The sequence below is a fragment of the Scyliorhinus torazame genome, chromosome 17 (assembly GCF_047496885.1).
Source record: "Scyliorhinus torazame isolate Kashiwa2021f chromosome 17, sScyTor2.1, whole genome shotgun sequence".
NCBI classification, from domain to species: domain Eukaryota; kingdom Metazoa; phylum Chordata; class Chondrichthyes; order Carcharhiniformes; family Scyliorhinidae; genus Scyliorhinus; species Scyliorhinus torazame.
Window position 1 is genome coordinate 89,266,380 of NC_092723.1, and position 8,203 is coordinate 89,274,582.

Genomic DNA, 8,203 nt, shown 5'->3' on the forward strand with positions numbered 1-8,203 from the left:
ATAGAGGATTCAATTGTAAGGGGAATAGACGGGCGTTTCTGCGGACGCAAACGAGAATCCAGGTTGGTATGTTGCCTCCCTGGTGCAAGGGTCAAGGATGTCTCGGAGCGGCTGCAGGGCATTCTGGAGGGGGAGGGTGAACAGCCAGCTGTCGTGGTGCATATAGGCACCAACGATATAGGTAAAAAACGGGATGAGGTCCTACAAGCTGAATTTAGGGAGTTAGGAGTTAAACTAAAAAGTAGGACCTCAAAGGTAGTAATCTCAGGATTGCGACCAGTGCCACGTGATAGTCAGAGTAGGAATGACAGGATAGCTAGGATGAATACGTGGCTTGAGAGATGGTGCAAGAGGGAGGGTTTCAAATTCCTGGGACATTGGGACCGGTTCTGGGGGAGGTGGGACCTGTACAAATCGGACGGTCTGCATCTGGGTGGGACCGGAACCAGTGTTCTCGGGGATGTGTTTGCTAGTGCAGTTGGGAAGGATTTAAACTAATGTGGCAGGGGGATGGGAACCGATGTAGGAAGTCAGTGGGGACGGAAACAAAAGGCAGGAAGGGAGAGTGTGTAAAGCATGACCAGAGAAAGCAGGGCAGAGAGCAAGGAAAGTCTACATTAAACTGCATTTATTTCAATGAAAGGGGCCTGATGGGCAAAGCGGATGAACTCAGGGCATGGATGGGCACATGAACTGAAAAATAAGAAGGGAGAGATCACCTTGATAGGACTGTACTACAGGCCCCCAAATAGTCAGCGGGAAATTGAGGAGCAAATATGTAAGGAGATTACAGATAGCTGCAAGAATAATAGGGTGGTAATAGTAGGGGACTTTAACTTTCCCAACATTGACTGGGACAGCCATAGCATTAGGGGCTTGGATGGAGGGAAATTTGTTGAGTGTATTCAGGAGGAATTTCTCATTCAGTATGTGGATGGACCGACTAGAGAGGGGGCAAAACTTGACCTCGTCTTGGGAAATAAGGAAGGGCAAGTGACAGAAGTGTTAGTGAGGGATCACTTTGGGACAAGTGACCATAACTCCATTAGTTTTAAGATAGCTATGGAGAATGATAGGTCTGGCCCAAGAGTTAAAATTCTTAATTGGGGCAAGGCCAATTTTGATGGTATCAGACAGGAACTTTCAGAGGTAGATTGGGGGAGACTGTTGGCAGGCAAAGGGACGGCTGGTAAATGGGAGGCTTTTAAAAATGTGTTAACCAGGGTTCAGGGTAAGCACATTCCCTTTAGAGTGAAGGGCAAGGCTGGTAGAAGTAGGGAACCCTGGATGACTCGAGATATTGAGACTCTGGTCAAAAAAAAGAAGGAGGAGAGGGGAAGGAGGAACAGAGAGAGAGAGAGAGGGGAAGGAGGAATAGAGAGAGAGAGAGGGGAAGGAGGAACAGAGAGAGAGAGAGGGAAAGGACCCGTACCAGCCTCCCCGAACAGGCGCCGGAATGTGGCGACTAGGGGCTTTTCACAGTAACTTCATTTGAAGCCTACTTGTGACAATAAACGATTATTATTTCACTTCATTTCAAGGGGGAATAGAGAGAAGGGGAAAGGAGGAATAGAGAGAGAGTGGGAAAGGAGGAATAGAGAGAGTGAAAGGAGGAATAGAGAGAGGGAAAGGGGGAATAGAGAGAAAGGAAAAGGAGGAACAGAGAGAGGGGGGAAAGGAGGAAAAGAGAGAGTGGGAAAGGATAGAGAGGGAAAGGAGGAATAGAGAGGGGGAAAGGAGGAACAGAGAGGGGGAAAGGAGGAATAGAGAGAGAGGGAAAGGAGGAATAGAGAGAGGGAAAGGAGGAATAGAGAGAGAGGGAAAGGAGGAATAGACAGAGGGAAAGGAGGAATAGGGAGAGGGCACGGAGGAATAGAGAGAGAGGGAAAGGAGGAATAGAGAGAGAGGGAAAGGAGGAATAGAGAGAGAGGGAAAAAAGGAAGAGAGAGGAAAAGGAATGAGAGAGAGAGGGAAAGGAGGAATAGAGAGAGAGGGAAAAAAGGAAGAGAGAGGAAAATGAATGATAGAGAGAGGGAAAGGAGGAATAGAGAGGGAAGGAGAAATAGAGGGAAAGGAGGGATAGAGGGAGACAGGGGGAAAGGAGGAATAGAGAGAGGGAAAGGAGGAATAGAGAGAGGGAGGGAAAGGAGGAATAGAGAGGGGAAGGAGAAATAGACAGGGAAAGGAGGGATTGAGAGAGTGGGAAAGGAAGGATAGAGAGAGAGGGAAAGGAGGAATAGAGAGAGGAAACAAGAAATAGAGAGAGGGAAACGAAGAATAGAGAGATAGAGGGAATGGAGGAATGAGAGGGGGAAAGTAGGAATAGAGAGAGAGACAGGAGGAATAGAGAGAATGAAAGGAGGGATGGAGTGAGAGAGAAACAAATAGAGAAAGGGAGACGAGGAATAGAGAGAGAGAAGGAAAGGAGGAATAGCGAGGGAGAGGACGAATAGGGAGAGAAAGGGGGAAAAGAGGAATAGAGGCCTCCGGGTACCAGCAGAGACCTCGGGGGTACCAGCAGAGCTTACGGGGTAGCAAAGGACTCAAGGGTATCGGCAAAGGGGTACTGATAGTGGCCTTGGGGGGTACTGGCATTATCAGGAGTACTGGCAGAGGCCTTGGGGGGGGGGGGGGGGGTACTGGCATTATCAGGTGTACTGGCAGTGGCCTTGGGGGGGGGGGTACTGGCATTATCAGGTGTACTGGCAGTGGCCTTGGGGGGTACTGACATTATCAGGTGTACTGGCAGTGGCCTTGGGGGGGGGGGGGGTACTGGCATAAGGTGTACTGACAGTGGCCTTGGGGGGGTACTGGCATTATCAGGGTGTACTGGCAGTGGCCTTGGGTGGGGGGGGGGTACAGGCAGAGGACTCGTGAGTGGGGGGGTTACTGGCAGAGGACTCGGGAGTGGGGGGCAGGTACTGGCAGAGGTGAGGGGGGAATTCCATTAGTGGCACTGTCGCCAGAGGAGCCAGTGCACTGGGATGGAAGGGTGAAGGCGCAGGGGCTACAGGAGCAATGGTACTGGACTACAGGGGCAATGGTACTGGGGCTACAGGGGCAATGGTACTGGGGCTACAGGGGCAATGGTACTGGGGCTACAGGGGCAATGGTACTGGGGCTACAGGGGCAATGGTATTGGGGCTACAAGGGCAACGGTACTGGGGCTACAGGGGCAATGGTACTGGAGCTACAGGGGCAATGGTATTGGGCCTACAGGGGCAATGGTACTGGGGCTACAGGGGTAAAGGTACTGGAGCTACAGGGGCAATAGTATTGGGGCTACAGGGGCAATGGTACTGGGGCTACAGGGGCAATGTTACTGGGGCTACAGGGGCAATGTTACTGGGGCTACAGGGGCAATGGGACTGGAGCTACAGGGGCAATGGTACTGGAGCTACAGGGGTAAAAAAAAAAAAGAAGGAGGCATATGACGTACATAAACAACTGGGATCAAGTGGATCCCTTGAAGAGTATAGAGATTGTCGAAATAGAGTTAAGAGGGAAATCAGGAGGGCAAAAAGGGGACATGAAATTGCTTTGGCAAATAATGCAAAGGGGAATCCAAAGAGCTTCTACAGATACATAAAGGGAAAAAGAGTAACTAGGGACAGAGTAGGGCCTCTTAAGGATCAACAAGGACATCTATGTGCAGAGCCACAAGAGTTGGGTGAGATCCTGAATGAATATTTCTCATCGGTATTCACGGTGGAGAAAGGCATGGATGTTAGGAAACTAAGGGAAATAAATAGTGATGTCTTGAGAAGTGTGCATATTACAGAGGAGGAGGTGCTGGAAGTCTTAAAGCGCATCAAGGTAGATAAATTCCCGGGACCTGATGAAATGTATCCCAGGATGTTGAGGGAGGCTAGGGAGGAAATTGCGGGTCCCTAACAGAGATATTTGAATCATCGGCAGCCACAGGTGAGGTGCCTGAAGATTGGAGTGTGGCGAATGTTGTGCCCTTGTTTAAGAAGGGCAGCAGGGAAAAGCCTGGGAACTACAGACCGGTGAGCCTAACGTCTGTAGTAGGTAAGTTGCTAGAAGGTATTCTGAGAGACAGGATCTACAAGCATTTAGAGAGGCAAGGACTGATTTGGGGCAGTCAGCATGGCTTTGTGCGTGGAAAATCATGTCTCACAAATTTGATTGAGTTTTTTGAAGGGGTGACCAAGAAGGTAGATGAGGGCAGTGCAGTAGACGTTGTCTACATGGACTTTAGCAAAGCCTTTGACAAGGTACCGCATGGTAGGTTGTTGCAGAAGGTTAAAGCTCACAGGATCCAGGGTGAGGTTGCCAATTGGATTCAAAATTGGCTGGACGACAGAAGACAGAGGGTGGTTGTAGAGGGTTGTTTTTCAAACTGGAGGCCTGTGACCAGTGGTGTGCCTCAGGGATCGGTGCTGGGTCCACTGTTATTTGTGATTTATATTAATGATTTGGATGAGAATTTAGGAGGCATGGTTAGTAAGTTTGCAGATGACACCAAGATTGGTGGCACAGTGGATAGTGAGGAAGGTTATCTAGGATTGCAACGGGATCTTGATCAATTAGGCCAGTGGGCCGACGAATGGCAGATGGAGTTTAATTTAGATAAATGTGAGGTGATGCATTTTGGCAGATCGAATCAGGCCAGGACCTACTCAGTTAATGGTATGGCGTTGGGGAGAGTTATAGAACAAAGAGATCTAGGAGTACAGGTTCATAGCTCCTTGAAGGTAGAGTCGCAGGTGGACAGGGTGGTAAAGAAGGCATTCGGCATGCTTGGTTTCATTGGTCAGAACATTGAATACAGGAGTTGGGACGTCTTGTTGAAATTGTACAAGACATTGGTACGGCCACACTTGGAATACTGTGTGCAGTTCTGGTCACCCTATTATAGAAAGGATATTATTAAACTAGAAAGAGTGCAGAAAAGATTTACTAGGATGTTACCGGGACTTGATGGTTCGAGTTATAAGGAGAGGCTGGATAGACTGGGACTTTTTTCCCTGGAGCATAGGAGGCTTAGGGGTGATCTTATAGAGGTCTATAAAATAATGAGGGGCATAGATAAGGTAGATAGTCAACATCTTTTCCCAAAGGTAGGGGAGTCTAAAACTAGAGGGCATAGGTTTAAGGTGAGAGGGGAGAGATTCAGAAGATCAGGGAATTAGAATCTAGAGTAAGGGAACTGGAGAAACTCAACCACATGTTGAGAGAACAACAAGTGAGGGGGGAAACTGATCCCCTACCCCCTTACAAGCCCACACAGTAGGGGCCAACCGCCCCTCCGGCAGGGTGGGGTGTGTTAGACTACAATTTAGCGCCAGTAACCCGAGGGGGAACAGATGCGCAGCCAAAAGCAAATTATAACCCCTTTACCCCAGTTGAGAGACAGCAGATAATGGCTTCCCTGGGCAAATTACAACCTAGAAGCGCAAACACCAAATTCTGGGAAGAATTAGACACAATCTGGGTAGGACACCAGTTACACCTAAGAGAAGTACACCAGCTGGTCAGGGCAGCCTGTCCAGCAGATAAGTGGAGGCAGATAGCTGGCGGACCCGCCACTCCTGCAGCCCAGGATTATAACGGGGGACGGTGGACACATGCCGTCGCTTTAACAGCAGAGATAGATGCACAGCAGGACCCCTTCACCCAATTTAAAACGGAAATCCAGAGAGTGTTAGGGAACGTTCCCACTAACTGGAGCAAGATCACTACCACCAGACAGCAGAAAGGGGAAGGAGCTTCTGAATACAGGGAACAATTGTTCCACGTGTACCAAGAGTGCTCAGGGCAAGGGAGCCCATCGGGCATTCATCCAAGCTTTTAAAGATGGACTCTCTAGTACCCACCAGGCTATCCTAAAAATGGGAGTGATTATGTCCCAGGATTAGGACGAGTTGGTAGAGTGGGCTCGCGGTGTACAGGTAGAGGAGACATCCCAGGTCAGAGCAAGACCAGAAAGAGTAGCAACCCCCAGTAACAGGAACTAGGCCAAGCCGAAACTGACCTGCCACAATTGTGGCCGGCAAGGGCACTATGCAAGGGGTTGCGGGGCCCCACAGAAAGGAGACAGACCAGGAGACAGTGGGAAGCATTGCAGCCACTGTAATAAGTATGGACACTCAGAGGCAGTGTGTTAGGAGAAGCATGGGAGACCCCAACCCGATCCAGGACCACCACAGAACCGGAGGGATCACGGAACCTCCGAGGTCAGCAGGGCTGACTGTCTGCAGCCCCCACTCACAAGGGTAAAAAGGAGGGAAGAATTTATGTGTCTGCACTAGTAGGGGGCAGACAATGTGAGATGCTAGTGGACACAGGAGCGTCCATATCTGTTACCAACCTACCCTTACCCCATACAAACAAAATTATTCACCTAACCGGGATAGGAGGAAACAAAACACCCGCCTACCTGAGCGAAACCACATTAGTAGAAATAAATAATTTGTATATACCCATGAGATTCTATGTATGCCAAAATAACGAGGGTACAATAATGGGAAACGATTTAATGAAGGAATATAAAGTTTTAATAGATTGTGGAAAGGGAGAATTGATTTGGCCAAGACAGGACGGTCGAAAACTAAAATAGGGAAACTTACAAATCACTTGGAAACCATGAAGGTGGCCACAGTCACCACCAGAAATTGGGAATTAGAGACAGGGGGGTTCGGAGCCATCTGTGCTTCCATCCCCAGAGTGTGGGCAGAGACAAAATTAGATACTGGACTGACTAAAACGGACCCGATAAGGGTACCTGGACCAGAGCATAAGCCCCACCGACAGTATCCAATTAAGCCAGAGGCAGAAAAGGCCGTAGTAGAAATAGTCAAAGGGTTAGTGGAGAGGGAATCCTAAGGGAGACCACAAGCACCACTAACTCCCCAACCTGGCCAGTAATCAAGCCTGATGGGAGCTATAGGCTCACGATAGACTATACCCGACTTAATAAAGTCACGCCCAAATTGCACCAGATTGTAGCAAACCTCTCGACAATCCTGAACGGACTGTCGCAGGAACATAAAATATTCACAGTATTGGACATAGCCAATGGATTCTGGTCCCTACCATTGGTTCCAGAATCCCAGGACAAATTCGCCTTTACAGTAGGGGACAGACAATACACGTGGACTCACCTACCACAGGGATTCCACAACAGCCCCGCTATCTTCCATCGGGTAATGAGTGCCATCCTGAGTAGGGTAGAACTACCAGAGGGCAGCACGGCCCGACGATATCCTAATAGCTTCAGGGTCCAAGTCGGGACACCAGGAAGCACTGTACCTAATCCTACACGAGTTAGAAACTGCAGGGTTAAAGGTAAGCCCCAAGAAGGCACAAATTGGGAAGGCACAGGTCCTATATCTAGGACACCTTACATCCCAAGGACTTAAAGAAATACCAGCAGATCGGAAGCAGGCAATTCAACAAATGCCACGACCCGTCACCATAAGAGGGGTCAGGAAGGTGTTAGGGTTATTCAACTATCGCCAAAGTTTTATCCCGGGGTTCGCAAAATTGGCCGAACCAATACAGGGACTAGTCAAAGGGGGAAAACCAGCGTTAGAGCTCATAAAATGGGGACCGGAGCAGGAAGAGGCTTACAGTGAACTAAAAACAGAACTAATATCAGCCCCTGGACTAGGGTTACCAGATTCGAATAAAGACGTTCATATCCATTGTAGCAATGAGGGAGGATTCTATTCTGCAGTAGTGACAAAGGTCCATGGCGACAAGAGGAGACCCATAGGGTACTATTCGACTGCAGAGGGACCGACAGTCACCGGGTTGCCAAGATGCATAGCCGCTTTAGATTGTGCCGCCTGGGCCGTAAGAATTAGCGAACCAGTAGTGATGGCAGGGAACATAATCCTCCACACCAAGAACACCTTGGTGGAAATGTTAAATGCGGGGAAATTGAGGTCAGTCTCGGACATAAGGAGGGCCAAGTGGGAAGCTGTCCTCCTACCCCCAAGCAAGTCCGTAGCAATAGTAAGAGATATAGGGGAGAATCCAGCAGAAGGGATTTTAGATGCAGGAGAGCCACACACCTGTGGAGATGTAGACAGAGATGAAGGAGAAGGTAGAATAAAAGACACATCATCAACAACAGCTGAGACCCTCTTTGTAGATGGGTCACAAAAATATGTGGAAGGATCACCCCGGACAGGGTGGGCAGTAGTGAATGATAAGTTCGAAACCATTAGGTCAG